Genomic DNA, 16,010 nt, shown 5'->3' with positions numbered 1-16,010 from the left:
GGCTGGCACTCTGTGTCTAGGACCTCCCACCAACTCCTTATCCACTGGGTGGCCCACCTGTCGATTCCATCTCCATTTTAGAGACTGCGCAGGACAGTATCAAATGCTTTGCACAAGTCCAGGTTTCCAGTCACTGTGTGGTTTGGCTCAGAATTGAGAAGTTGCTGTATTTGATGGTGGTGGTGGTGTTCAAAACACACTCTAAAAAGAAAAAAAGCACCCCTGAAAACTCTTGCTCAAATCCAAACCCAGCAGTGGTCTGCTGAAGTAAAACAATTTTATACATTTCCAAATTAAGGCGTTTTTGTGTAAAACTAACATTTCTCTCTGTGCTGAGCTTCAGAAAACATGGACTAACAGATTCTGGTTGTGTAACTTAACAAGCTATCAAAAGCAACTCTTCTAAGTGTAAGAGGGATGAGATAGTGCTATAACTGTTGTTTGTGCAACAGACATGCCTCTGCTTTGATTAAAGTTTCCTGAATTGAAACTAGAGTAAAACAATAGCAGTTATTTTAAAATGACTGTACTCTAGAAAGAGTTGCCTGAGAAACAATCCCAACTGCATGCACAAAGTAATGGCAACAAAAATTTCTTCCGCCTTATCCTAAATAATAAGTTGTTTTCCTTTGCTTTCTTCCCTAAAAGAAAAAAAGGGATTATTAAATATTTTTTTCTTTCACTAATATCCATTATTAGCATTTAGATAGTTCATTTTTCCTGGCAGTTTTTCTTTGCTTATAATTTTTCATAGTAGGAAATTTTTTTGAGATTCAGAAAGCATTTGATTATCATGTTCCTCCTCTGGCCAACAGATGGGACTCTTACCTCTGATATCCCTTCGCTCTTTGATCTAATTGCATAGATAATAATGCAAAAACCATTCTTGAAATCTGAAACATGAGAGATATGTTTCATCTCTGAAAAATGTATCAACAAGGGACCCTGCAGTCGCTGAAATCTCAATATGTCAGATATGCTGGAGATAGCAGAACTTGAGATTAGAGCAGGTTCATCTTTCAGACAAAATGTTTCATTTACAAATTAAAAACCGCTTATTGTCTGGAGGTTTTTTCCTCTGAGGAGGGATGCATATTGTAAGAGCCAGGTAAAGTTAATTAGGGGAGTTAGGTTAGTCATGACTGTGTTCCTGTTGCTTTTTACTCTCAGACATGAGACTGACATACAAATTCTTAAAGCATATTAGGAGCTGGCCTACACTGGAATAGCAAAACTGGATTTTGTTGGAAAGCATTGCTTTGAGGGATAGATAGTTCCAAGGTGAAATGGGTCATGGAAATAGCTCTTTCCTCTTATTTCTGATGAAATGTAGGTGAGTTTCAGCCTAATTGGAAATGCAACAGCTCCCATGGTAGACCTAAGGACTCCTGTGTTCCAACATTCCTGGCTGAGAAGTTATTGGTGGAAATACTGGAATATTATCAGTGACATTTGGAGTCAGTGTCCTAAACTTGATGGCAGGGAGTCTGGGACCTCTTTGTGGCTGTTGTGGTGTGTGGATAGTTCTTTTGCAGACAGTCAGGGTGCTGAATGCCTGGAAGACCTACTGCATTTTAGAGATTGGCCCTCCAGATTTAATTTCCATTGCTTTTCCTTCTTCCAGTGAAATGCTTTGATTAACTTGTCTTTTTATGTTCTGGAATAGAAAGGAGAAGATGAAATCCTAAAACAGAACTGCAGCGTCCCAGAGTGGAATGCATTTTATTTTATAGCCCTCAAGATGGCTGTGAAATGGTGACAGTTTTATCTTCAAGGGTGTGTTGCTGTCTGCTGCCCTTGTTGCAGCATTGTCCCTGCACATTTCCTTTTACAGAGTTCCCATGTGTTTGGTTTCCCTGTGGATTGTGCCTTGTGCCTGTTGCCTGAGCACCTTGGGGGATGCTCAGCAATGGCCTGGAAAACACAAATGTGAGCATATGCAGAGTTTGTGTGCAACAAACACACAGCAGTGCCCTGAGGGCATTTGCCCAAAATGGATCACATGAACAGGGATGATGCCATCGGCCCCATCTGATGGTGCTGACGTGTGAGATGGCCATCAGTCAGATTAAGCAGCAACCAGGGAATTGTGCATGACTTTTGACACAAAGGAGTCACACAGAAAAGAGATGTGAAAGGCATGTAAAAAAGTTGTGGCAGAGCTGGGTTTGACACAGCCAGAATCTGCCCCACCATCACCACCACCTCTGCCCAGGCCAGGCAGAGCATTGTTCCTGAGGGCACTGCAGGTGCCTGGGTCCAGTTGGATGTGACAGCAGCACTCTGGACAATGCATACCTGCAGCATGCAAGCCTGAAAACATGGAGTCCTGGCATTTATGTATTTATTAGCAGTTCATTATGTGCTGAAAATTGTGGATACTACTGATGTCATCCCGATTTTACAGGAGACTGTCAGGAGGCTTTGCCTCAGTGTGTGCCTGGCTGGACTTTGGGCTTTGAACGCCCACAGGCAGCTGGAGAGCAGTAGCTGCACTCCTGGAGTGTGTCTCAGCTTTCATTTCATCCAGGTGGAATCAGTTTCAGACAGAAAGAACTCAGCACTTCAAAACCATTCCCAAAGCATGGAAAACAGGCAAATGGAAGGATGCTGACTCACCCAGCACAGTGCTAGGGCAGTGTGCCCTCAGCTGAGCACGATCTGTTCTCATCACATGGATGTCTTGCCACCAGGTCAGAAGCACAAATGAGCTGCAGCCGAGGGGCATTGAAAACCCCAGTGCTGAGCTGCCTGAAAGCAGTAGAGCTTTTCAGGTGGCATGTCTGAAACCCACACCCATGTTTTCCTAGCAAAATGAATAATGATGTCATGTTTTCATTCTGTTCTGTAATAAAAATCCCAAATAAACTCGATTGGTATTCTAATTTATTAGAATTTTATCTACTGTTTTTTAAGCTAAAAGCAGCCCTATTTTTAATTGCAGATAATTCAAGTCTCAAAAGGTGTGGAGGAGAATGTCTTGGCTACAAAACAAGGCAATCCATACTGTAGCCCCCCCCCCAAAATTCTTTTTAATTTTTTTTGTTGTGATAATAAGGTATTTCAAATCATCCTGTCTTTGTGCAATAAATGAGCTATTGCAGTTCTACACTACAGGCAAATCTGTCAGCTGGAAAAATGAAATATTTCTATTTTTTTGGTTTTACTGTCTCAAGAGACTTTCCTTTGAAGCAAGCAAACTCCACCACCTGCAAGCTAACTGTCAGGGTGCCATTAGTCAAAGAGCTTTTGGCAAGTTGTGCAGCATCCCTCTCAAAGCACATGAAAAGGAGTGGAGGTTGATCATCTACTGGTCAAAAAAGGGAAATAGGAGAAGGGAGAAGGGAATTTCTTGATCATGTTGAAGTTCTGTGAACAAAATGTGTCATTCTCTTTAACAAGGACTTTCATTTGTCCCCAGGCTGTCAGCAGGCTGGCCAGACTGCTGAGTCAGGTCAAATGTCATATCAAATGATCAGAAGTTGTTTGTTCACGCTCTCTGTTCTCGGTTTCCCTTTGCAATGCTCTGTAACTGTTGTTTGCACAAAACTTTGCTTGGGATTTGCTTTAGTGAGCAAATGTGAAAGTGTATGTTCTTTGCAGGACAGCTCAATGTCCAGCACATAAGTGCTGCACAGCAGTAAATTAGAATAGAATAAGCACAGCATGTTTAGGTAGCATACACGTCTCTGTTGTCCCTGTTAGGTAGCACACGTATCTCTGTTGTGGAGGAAATGTGCTTCCACCTCACAGAAACACCTCCTCTTGTCACATTTTGTCTAAGTTATTTCATTCATTTTTGAACCAAGCCAACAAGGTTACAGAATACTGAGTTTTCCTGAATCTTTAGGTTGTTGTTGAATATTTCTCTTGTGTCCTAAGTGATGGATTTGTTTCTCACCTCCTACTTGCCTCCCCTGCATTCCCCAAAACATGATGAAATTTATGACCTGAACATTTAGAGAGATGAAGGGAAATATCTCCTTATGCTTGACATGATTAACCTCTATTTTCAGCAGCAGAAGAGAACATTACTTCAAGCACTACAGGTGTACTTTGAAAAGAGCAGAACTATTTAAATACCTCGTAGCTTCACAGACAAGTTCAATTTATTGAGAGTAGTCTGTCATTATATGTTTAAATGCTACGTGGATGTATTGGAAGACAAGAAGCAATAGAGTTTCCTCTAGAGAGAGAACTGTCCAACATATCAGTGATTTTTCCATTATACTTTCTCCAAAATATAATTGTCAGCACTGATAGCTTGAAGCTCAGTTTATTGAAAGAATAATCTGAAATGTAAGGAAAACCAGTTGTGCTTTTCATGACAACTTGAAACCATAATGAGATGCTTCTGACCTATGATGCACCTGTGTGTGCCTTTTCTGGCCTCCATGCCTGAGAAGGATGAGTAAGAGCCTCATTAAACTGCCTGGGGTCTGTGGCTGTTTGCATGAGGGGTTACTTCTGTACTGTAGCTGTGATGAGGGCTGGAGCCTGGCACTCCAGAATTCAGGCAGGCTGCACTGCTTACCATGCTCTTGATTCTCTGTGCCCTTTGCCTCCCTCCAAGGGGTCCACAGTAATCCTTGGTGTGCAGAATGTGAGGACATTTTACAGTGTTTTTTGTTCCTCGGGAAATGTGAGTGCTAGGTCAAATGATGCTTTCAGCTCCCTCTGGCTAGATATATTGATTTAAGTGTAGTCCATTAATATAATAATTATGAATTCATGACCCAGTGTTTTGCTCTCCTGTACAGAACAGTTACTGTTTCATAATGGCTTTTGTTGTTTTCCAAGCACACTTAAAACCCTCTGCACTATCTACTAGAATGGATGACCTTCTTTGGCTCTGAGGTCAGGTAAATTATATAACCAAACATTTCTACCCCAATTCTCTAAAAGTGATAAGAGCTGAATCAACCAAGCAATGACAACAGAAATGCCAAACAAACTAAGGAGCCAGGACACAAAACTGAAGCTGATCAGTTTCATCCAGGATAGCAAAAACTTTGTCAACCTATTTTTGGGAGCTAGAAGAGATTGCTCTTTCACCATGCTCGGGTGGTGAGGTACGCAAGGAGGTGCTTCTAAGAGAATGACCAAATTTGGTAGAAAAAGAGGGCTGAATGGCCCACCTCTGCTGGCCACAATAGCTGGTGATAAGATATGCAAGAAAGGGGAAACTGAAAAAGATGAAAGCATCCTTTCTGAAGATTCAGACCACTGGGAGCAGACTGTTAAATATGTCTGTAGGGATTTGGTCTTGACCAAGAGAAGGCCACCCATTCTCCCAGGTTCCCTCATCTTTAGCAATCTAGAGGGAAGGAGAAGCAGATGGACTTCAGTGTTCACAGTCTCTTCTGAGTTATATAAGAGAGAACACTAAGAGAAGGAAAGCACAGTTTATCTGAGAAAACATCTTTGCTCTTTGCCATTTTTCCTCCTACTTTTTTCTTCTTTCCAATGCCTTTTTCAGTACTACCTCTGATACTGAGTTGAATGCTGACGAGTCAATACTTGAAATAAATATATATGACCAAGATGAAATACTTGAAATTTGTCACCACCTCTGACTTTCCTGGATGGAAGCTGAGAAGTTTAACAAGGTCTGTGTTTTTTTGGATGAATTATAAAAAAATCAGTCTCACTGAATGGCAGCACAACCTTCAGGTGTATCAGCCCCAGTTTCATAACATCAGCAACTTGCTGAGGGTACATTCTATGTGTTTGTCTCTTTTGTGTTAAAATTTGTCTTGTCTCGCAAGTTAAAAATAAAACCACCAAATCAGGAAAAAAAAAAAAAAGTGTCTCTGAAATCATGACTTTGGCAGTGGAGCCAGAAGCAGGTGAAATACCTTAAATGAGTTCCAACTTATTTAATATCTCACTTTTTCTTTACTTCTATGTTAGATAATGAAATAAATTAAGAATATGTGGGTGCAGACATAAACTTGTTTTCATGCATGGCTCATTAAATAACTGAGGTCTGCCATAAGAAAGAAAAAAAATAATTGTGTGCTCCTCCAGGCTCCTTTCAATTATGCACATAATCAAGTTAGCAAGAAGGGAATCCAAGTTTAAAGGCTCTGAACTGGCTACTCATATTCATGAGGCAGATTTGGGAGGTATAACAGATCATTTTATGTTTTGTTTCAATGGTCAGGAAGAGTTAATCAGATGAAAGGAAGATGTAGGATAGAGGGAGCCATTAAATAGATGAATATATTTCAACAACTAAAAGAGCAGTTGAAGTGGGATGCAAAAGTCTGTCAGATGGCTAACAGAAGGCAAGAGAAAAAGGAAGAGTTGTTCAGTGTCTCTCCTGCAAAGAGAAGAGGATCAGACGAAACAAGAAGCTGGAAAATTAAAAACAAGAATGTGGACATATTTCTTTTCATGAGGGTTTGAACTAGTGTGGCTGCCTTATATTGTAACCTATTTCAACATAAAACATCCAAGCCCAAGTTGAACTTTTAAAGCATATCAGGAGGAAATATTTCCCAGTAAGGTAAAGATCCTGTAAATCAAACAGAAAGACAACCACGTCCTGGCTCCATCCACAGCAGTGTGGCCAGCAGGGTGAGGGGGGGATTCTGCCCCTCTGCTCTGGTATGAACCCGTCTGGAGTTCTGTGTCCAACCCTGGGGTCCCCAGCATAAGAAGGACATGGACTCCAACACCTGTTGGAGTCCAGAGGAAGGACATGAAGATGATCAGAGGGCTGGAGCACCTCTGCTCTGAGGAAGAGCTGAGAGTTGGTGTTGCTCAGATGGGAGATGAGAAGCAACAACAACAAAACCCCACAATAAAAGAGGTCTAGTTCACAATATTTGAGTAAATTTCAAATCTTCCACAAGATATTTCCTCCATGAAGGAAATCAGAACGCAGAACCTACATGTAAAACTGTTTTGTTTTGGGCAAAGTCATTGCTTCCTTTCATCAAACTGACACGCCACATGGAAAAATACCAACATTAACTTAAAATCATGTTATTCCTTATTCTCCTTTGAAGATTTTGTGTCATTCACATTTTTCTTTGAGAGACATTTTACTTATCTGAGTTTTTTGTATGCATAAACATCAAGTCTGATATTACTGCACTTTTAGCCGAAAAGACCTCAATTCTGTTTCAGGAAAAGTACAAACTACAAACTGCCAGCACTGAATGTACTTAAAGATCTCCTGATCCTTACAAGATCAGGATCAATGGATTTCATCAATAGTTGATGACAGCTGAATACCATTAGGTTTGGATGTAGAAATTAATGCTTCCACTAGAGCAAGAAGCAGCTATTTCGCTCAGTTAAGATGTAATATGTGATAGAACTGCACAAAAATATTGTTTAACTCCAGTTAAAAAAATTAGACATTCCTCTTGTTACTTCCATTTTGCCTCATAAATAGACTGCTGACAGCAAAACCCACTTCTCCTCAAAGTCAAGTGGAGGAGTGACTAAAAGTTTTGGATTTTAGGGAAAAGGCAGGACCTAGTGTTAGTGAGTTAAGAAGGGGCAGTAAGGAGAAAACTGGTGTATCTGTCTCCCTGAGGCTATTTTTTACTTTGTACTTCTGCAGCCCACATGAATAGAAGACACATGGAGAAATTCATATCTCTGTGAGGAGTCTCAGTCCAGCTCCCCAACATGGGCCCTGGCCACACTCTTCCCGCACATTTTCACATTATGTTTTGTTTAGAATGAATAAGCATTTTTTTGACTGATAGACGTGCCATTGAAGTGTTTCCAAACCCTTTAATACACATCAAAAAATCACAACAACTACTGCTTGCATTTTGACAGGTTTCTTTTTTTTCTGGCAGACTGTGCTTCTCCCATAAAAGAAGAGATGTTTTAGAAGGACATTTCTTCATTTGTGACTCATTCTGCACAGTAGTATCTTTGTTGACTTGAGGCTGATAAAATATTCTATTTCCCTTTCATGGCTCCAGGGCTTTTTTCCTTTTCAGAACTGGTTTGGGTTTGGCTTCTTTTTTTCTGTAATACCATGAACCCTTGTTTTGATGTTCGGGTGGGTTTTTTTACCTTGATGTGGGAACTGCTGTCTGTTCAACCACTCTGCCTCTTTCTCCTCCTGCATTTTTGGACTGGAATTTTCAGCACAATACAATGAAGGATGTCTGCTGTAGAACCTCACTTTGCCTTCTGTCTCTTCCTTATTTGCTTTGCGAGCACTAGAAGTAGCTGCATTTCCTAGGTATGAGATGTTGATGCAGACTGATGAGAGTAAATCTCCAAATCATATTCTGGAGACTTCTCTGGAGTTACTGTCAATTGATTCTGATACCTCTTTTTTGTACTCAAACAAAGCACTATCCTAATCCACTTATTTTTCATGATGAGCATCATGAAACGGACTTTGCTGATGATTTTAGTAGTCATTTATATTCCTCTGAAACTATTTTATCACTTCGGTCTGAAATTATCCTTCTCAGATAATTTATCCTGTGAAAGTAATGATATGTTTACCATAACTGGCTTGCTAAATAAGTGTTGAGGTCCCACAGATTAGTGTGCTTATTCATTCTGTCAGCAGAATGAAGCTGTAGCCTATGCAAATATGACAGACACGCCATGGAGCAATTTCTAGAGCATTCTGGAAAGCTCTTTGGTGACCTGCTCAGAGAACTTTGTCTAGGTTTGTCCCTTTTTCCATGCAAGAGATGATATTTCCATGCAAGAGATGCAGTTCTAAGTTAGTGAATGTTGTGATTTAGGAATGTTCTCCAGTTTTAGCAGTATTCCTGCTAAAAACACACTGCTGCTCACAAATCCCCTCCAATGGGAGGCTCAAAAAGCAGAGACCAGGGTAAATAGGAACAATTTACTGGAAACAGCAATGAGACAAGAAAACAAACAGTAACAGCAACAATATTAATAACAAAAGTATACAAAAGAGAGATTCCCATGCAAAAATGCTCACTGTGAACCCCCAAGGACAAATGGTGAACAGATTCCCCCTTTTTGACCACCTTTTTCTCTATTGAAAGCCACACCTTTCTTCTCAGAAGCCAGACAGTCCCTTAACTCCTGCCCTGGAAATGATGTGAGAGCTGTGGAATAACCTCCTGACCATGCACCCGCAGGTCTGGGCTGCACCCCCTCATGACTGCTGCAAAATAAACACCTCTGAACTGGATGGAACCAGGACAGAGTACTGGCTTGGTGGGGCAACGTTTTGGTAACAGGAGGGCTCTTTGGAAACGGAGGGGGTTACGAGAGTGGCTTCTGTGGGAGGTGTTGGGAGCTTCCCCCATGTCTGACAGAGCCCATGCCAGCGAGCTCCAAGACAGAGCTGCTGCAGCTGAGCCCATGGGTGTTGGTGGCAGCACCTCTGGGGTAACACATTTAGTGGGGGACAGAAAGTGGTGCAACAGTAACTGAAAGAGAGGAGTAAGACATGTAAGAGAAACCTGCAGACAGTAGAGCTCTGTATTCAGCGAAACCTCCCCAGGCGGTGAGACCAGGCTGAAGTTAATCCACAGGGGTTTTTTTGCTGGCTCTTTTCACCAGCTTCAGCTTTGCAGCCGAATAGGTGAGAGCCCCATGTGCCTGCTGCAGCTCCACCGTGTCACATCGCGGGGCTGGGGGAGTGGATGTGAGGTAAACCACGACAGACTTCTCCCTTTCTGCTCCAACCTGCTGAGCTGAGAGCAGGGCAGGAGAGGGGCAGCTCTCCAGCTGGGAGCCTGTCTCTGACAGTGCAGCCTCTGATCCTCCCTGCTAAGGTGATTATGAAAAATGTTCACAAAATGTAACAGGCTGATGGAGATAAGGGCAAGGGGAAAACCTCATGGAATTGTGTGTTGTACCACGCACAGTCATAAAGGGAATTATGGAGAAAGAACTTGAGAGAAGGAGGAAGCAGAGGGAAAGAGCTGTGTGTGCTAGGAAATTGTCATTCAAACTGTGCTATCCATTAACAAATACATGTTTTTACAGTCTGGTAAATTAATGCATCAACTCTTAATTATTAATTCCATAATAATCTATAGAAATATATCCAATACATCCAAAAACATTGGTCTTGCATTCTCCTAATGAAGATGTTTCCTTTGCATAAAGGACATTATTATAACCATGGTGTAATACAATGAATTAAAGCTATTTTCATGTTAGCTACATGTTCACTGCTCATTCCCAATACAATTACAGCAGAAGTGAATGAAGTCCAAAAGGACCAAGCTTGCCATTTTTTGCACTGCTGCATTCTAAGCAATAAAAGATTAAAAGCAAACAAAATCAAATTTCCAGGACGGAAACAGCATTTTTTTGGCTTTGTCCCACAGAGTTACTGCTTGAGTAGGTTTTGATTCAGACCTATTTGCTCATCTCTAATTAATAACTTCAGTCATTTTTTCCTCTGATCCTCTGATATCATTGTGGTGGTTTTAATTAGCTGTTTCACACAGATAAGTCGCTGCTTTGCCCTTAAGATTGCACCTCTCATCAAATTTATCAAACCTACACTTACAAAATCAAGGGAGCATTTGTCAGAGCAACAGAAAAAAGTAGCTGGCTCTTTGCAGAAATGCATCTTTTGTTAAATTCTCTGGTATCTAATGAGGCATGAATTCTGATCCAATTTTCTCCTCTATTTTATAGTGTGTGTAATAGTTCTTCCCTGTATGTTTTTCCTGATGCCCTTGCTCTCAACTTACTCCATTCCAGACACATCTGTAACCTTCTGTCCTTCATGTACATACTTGTAATATTTGCCAGGCTTAATTTACTCGAGACTGATAACCTGTCTGTCAAATGTGTCAGATGTTCATTAAAGCTTCTGAGAATTACTGAGGTTGAACAGAGGAACAGAAGAGGCACAAGCCTCACTGCTTTCTCATACCAGAATGAAAATCAGCTGGCTAGATTTGAATTTGGTCCAGGCTCAAGAGAAGGCATCCCTGCATCGTTTGCCGTGGACTCATCCTAACTCTATCAATCACTCACTGGCTCTACTTTACTGCATTTCCAATTCTACTGTTTGTTCTACTTTTAAATCTATATGGGTAAATGATTTTGTGATTCACTGTTTGCATTAAAGAGCAAACATGCCCAGAAAGACTCACTGAAGTGAAATAAAACCAGCCCTTTTCAGAACTTTTATGAAGCTCAGGTGTTATGAACAAATAGATTTACATTTTCAACTGTGGAACATGATTCTTTTCTGAATTACTAAAAAATTTTCAGCATTTTGAAATGATAATATGCAGCTGCTGGGGTTTTGTTTCTTCCCAACAAAAGTACTTTACTAGGATTGAAAAAAAAATGGAAGTTGTTTCAGCCATCGTGGTTGTATTTGTTTCTGCATGAAACATTTCTAGAGATCACTTTCATCAGCTATAGCAATAATTCTGTGTCCTTCCAGCAATGCTCTCATCTACTGATGGAAGTGGTGGGTGCAAGAAATCAGGGTATAAACCAATTTTCTACTGCCTTTTACACAATAAATCACACAACATGGAGCTGAGGATGTACAACAGCAGACTGTATTCTTATATTTGAACAAACAAATTTCAGTCTTCCCCGTGTTGTACTCAACCAGCCACCATAACCAACCACCTCAGACTGACAGAAACCTTCCCTGAGGCTTTTTGCCATGCTGCAGTAAAGGCTCTGCTGGGATCACAGCTCCCATCTTCCACAGGGGGAGCTCACCTCTTCTGCCACGGATACAGGGATCAACAGCACAGCTGAGCACACCTGGTGTTAGTCAAATACCAGATCTTACAGGCTGCTTGGTATTACTCAGTTTGTCATTGCTGGTTAGGAAGAACTTACCAAGCTGTACATCAGTTAGGGATCTGGACCCAGAAGACTCAAACTGATCTGATGTTCCCCCTCCGTACTTGGAGAGCCTTTGGACTGTGCTCGGCCTGGACTCATTCCAATAATGCATGAGCTAGGAGTTGCTGTCCCTGACACTCCTTTTCTATTACTTTTTTCTAAGATTTTGTTGAGTTATTAATTCATCAAAGAAAAAAATGCTTAGCTGTCAATTGCTTTGCAATACCAAGCGAGTCAACCTCCTTCCCAGCTCCCAGATTATCATGCTGAACCCACTGAAAATTTCATTACAGATATGCCAAACTGCCTGTTGGTGATCAAGGTCCTCAGGTGAGATGAGTAATTTTCACATCTAGGAAGAATTTTCATTAAACATTATCAAAAATATAGTATCTTAATGAGTGACTTAATATCCTTGTGTTGCTTTTCTTTTGAGCATAAAAAGCTGGTATTGTGCTGAATTATGATAAATCTTTCTACTACAAATTTAAATGAATGTCATGAAATTCTGTTCTGTCTGATCATTCATTACTTTGTCCCCTAGAATAATAGACAAGCAACCATATTCTTTATGAAAAAGCTCTGTTTAGGGTCATGGTAGAATTGGTATTTATTCTCCTCTCTTGAGGCTCTCTAGAGACACAAACAGATGACAGAAAATTTTCTTTAAATAGGAAGTTCTGTCCTTGAAGTAAAACTATGGGATCTGTGAGATCTAAAACTTATAACCACCAAAGACAAGATCTCTGCTTTGATCTTTTAGGCAGTTATGTTCTTCATTTGTTTCAAACATTGGATCTCTTGTATAAGCAATTGGTGTTAATGCATACCACACAGTCTGCTCAGAAAATTTGAACTTTAAAAAATGAGATTCCAGCATAACTTAAAAATACTTTATTTAATTAAGAATTTGGAATTATAATCTAAATGTTGTCTGTAATCAAGAAGACTTTCCATGGTGGTTTTTTAAAATAGGACCAACAATTTTAACCCAAAGTATGTGTTTGAAATATATGCACAAAGCAGACTTTGACCACATACGTTTTCTTCTCTGAAATTATGCATTATCAAATAGCATTATAGTTGTGTTTAAAGGATGGAAAGACATCATGTAAGATAGGAGAATGCCCAGCTTCTGCTGATACACTTTGGATGAAAGTTGGATTTCACATCAGCTTCTCATCAACCTTTGTACTGATGGTTGCATGGCTTGGGGTCAGATGAGCAGTTTCCACAGAGCTGGGTACTTGCTTGCTCCTGCCAAAGTGTACCACTTTGTGTTCTTCTCTACTGAACTGCACCTCCTCTTTCTTCAGATCACCTTTCAGTGGTAATTATGGCTTAGCTGATAGTCCCTTAAGAGGAGAAGTTAAAGGGAATGCAAATAATTAAGGGATAAAAAAAATCCATAAAAGCAGTCTTCCTCATGAATTTTTAATTTTTGTTTTGGGTGATTTTTCTATATTTATCCTGGCAAATTTCCTGCTCCTTCATAAGGATCTTCTACACTTTCTCTCCACCCCAGCTGATAGAAATTAAGAGCAGCCCTCTTAAAGTTCTTCCAGCCTCCTTTGCCACGTGATCCCAGATCTGTCTCAACAAACCACAATATCCAGTGACCTTGTTGACAGGCAAGAGATAAACAAAATTTCCCATGTGAGCCAGCTTATTGCTTAAATCCATTTTCATACTTTTTGTGGCAGCTGTTTTTTCAGAACAAGTAAATTAGGATTCCTTATCACTTGCCTTCAGCCCACACCAGTCCAAGATGTAGACCAAAAGAAAAGAAATATGCAAAACCCCTCACATTTGATACACGATTTAGACTCTCATGAAGATTAAAAGCCCTTAAATCAAACAGCATTTGTCAGACACAGTTATGATCTCCACCTTGTCATAAGTCCTAAACCACTTAGGCATGTCTGGAAAACCCACCCAGGCTTTCAGCAGTAGTTCAGCATTCTCCATTGGCAGGCAACAAAAGATAAGTTAGAAAGAAGGATCCCTGCCTCAGGTAATGAGATTTATCTCTCAGAAGGTATGTTTGATTCCCTCACAATCTTCAGTTACAAAAGGCTTTTCCAGGTGCAGGTTTCTCCCACAAACCAAACACTTATCCACGGGTTCTCTACATCAGCACTAAACACAGCTATGTGGCACAGCAGGTGTAGGACAATAAATTCTAGCTGACCACAGTTCGTAGAGTATTCAGCCATGTCAAGTGTAAATCTCCCAAACACATTTGGAGCTGATCATGCCAGTAGCTAGTTACAAACTTTAAAAGCCAGCCTCTGGATGGTATTAAAGCAATTACCAATGAAGGCTTCTGTTCTCAAAAAATGCAGCCTTGGAAAGACTTGTACAGCAGTAAGTGCTCTGTGCTCCATCAGAGGTGGACACAGAGTAAAGAATCCAACTTAGCTGTGATTTTTTATGGATCCTGAGTACAAGAGGTAATAGACTATGAAATTGCCTTTTTATTTTTTGGAGTTGTTTATCAAAACAGAAAAGGCCCACTGGGGAAGTGATCTGAGTTAGAGAAACAAAATTAAGAATAATTTATAGGGAGTGGAGTAAACTCTTTGTAATAATTCACTGTTCCACCTCAGTGTGCACTTAATGTTATCAGACAATTTATTATGGGTTAGCTGTGATTCAAGTGAGCAGAGACACATTTTAATTGAGACAAATGGGAAAACAATTTGGACAAGGATGCTGTTGGCTAAGTGTACATAGACCAGGTGGTGTCAGCATGCCTTCCCCTCTCCCTCCTGCCCCAACAGTTGCACTAAAAGACATGCGTTGGCAAAAGTGAGCACATTTCCAGGGCTTGTTTTTCTGCTTGTTGTTGTCGACTTGCAAACTGTGTCTGTCCTCATTTCTACATGCAATGTCAGCTGATGCTGCACCAACAGGTACAGGCATAAAATGAAGTAACAAGTATGCAGTAAAAGTTTCACAGCAGTCTCTGGGCCACCTTCTGTCAAAATTTCCCTGACACAGCTGCTGGGCCTGCATGTATTCATGCTGAACTGCTTGTGAAACTAGCCACCTCATTTTGAGAATTGCGTTAACACAGCATCAGCTGGGAGAAAAGATTGGTCTTGTACTGATTCCCAGATTCAGTATCTGATCTCTGACTGATAATCATGTTGAAAGGATAATTTGAATGTATCGGGCAAAGTGAATCAAATGATGTTTCAGTGAAATCCACAGCACCAGATGCTCTAATTACATGGAATATATATTTCCGGTCTTTAAATTCCTTCTGCAATTACTGCAGGTTTTATATAAACATTGTAGGTTGTGGAAGTATTTTATGAAAAGGGAAATTTTTTCTTATGTTAATACTGGTAATATGTTAATGTTTTAGTATGTTAACACTGACAGTATTTTCATAAAATACTTACTTTTTGAAAAAATACTTAAAATTTTGCTTTTGATAAAATCCTCTGAATGCCTACGGTAGATTTATTTCCTTATAGCCATACGGTGACAACTCTTTACCTTTTTCACTACCAGAATGCAGCACTTGATAAAAACTCATAAAAAGTGAGAGAAGACCGTCCATCCTCTCTCTGACACGGACCAGAAGCAGATGCAGAAGAATGAGTCAAGCATCAGATAATACATGTCTTGTACATCTTCCAGAGCTCCAATATTTATGTCAAAATCCTGGCCTTTTAAATCCTTTTAAATATTCCACAGCTTCTCTGCATGCCATGTCCTCAGCCATTAGTTTCTGCGCTGCAAACACTTCCATGCTCTCAGATGTGCTGAGTCTCAGGCCAAATCAGAACCTACAGGTTGCCTCCATAAGCCAGCAGGATACACAGAAACAGGAGCGGTGAGAATTCACTGTGTGACGGTGCGGCAGAAAGGCATCAGTAACCCCTTGAAGAGAAATCAGTCTATGGAGGTGCCAAAAACTTTTAATTCACCTGAGGTCCCTGAGGACTGAGGAGTTTATCCACAGAGCCATCTCACTCAGTTTCCTGGTTTGAATCTTTGATTTAGTGCCCTGCTGGGTCCCTGAGTGCTGACACTGACACTGTGATCTCTCTGTCCTGGGCTCCCTCATGGTGCATTTTATACTGCAGGCTTGAACGTCAGGGGCTGCCCCCACTATGGTCACACAGCTTTAAAAGCATGGAAGGGGAAATCTGTCCATTTTCAAGGACAAAATGTTGTGGAGTGTAGAG

This window comes from Melospiza melodia, chromosome 1 (assembly GCF_035770615.1).
Source record: "Melospiza melodia melodia isolate bMelMel2 chromosome 1, bMelMel2.pri, whole genome shotgun sequence".
NCBI classification, from domain to species: domain Eukaryota; kingdom Metazoa; phylum Chordata; class Aves; order Passeriformes; family Passerellidae; genus Melospiza; species Melospiza melodia.
The sequence above is the reverse complement of the archived record's forward strand: the minus strand, read 5'-3'. Positions refer to the sequence as shown.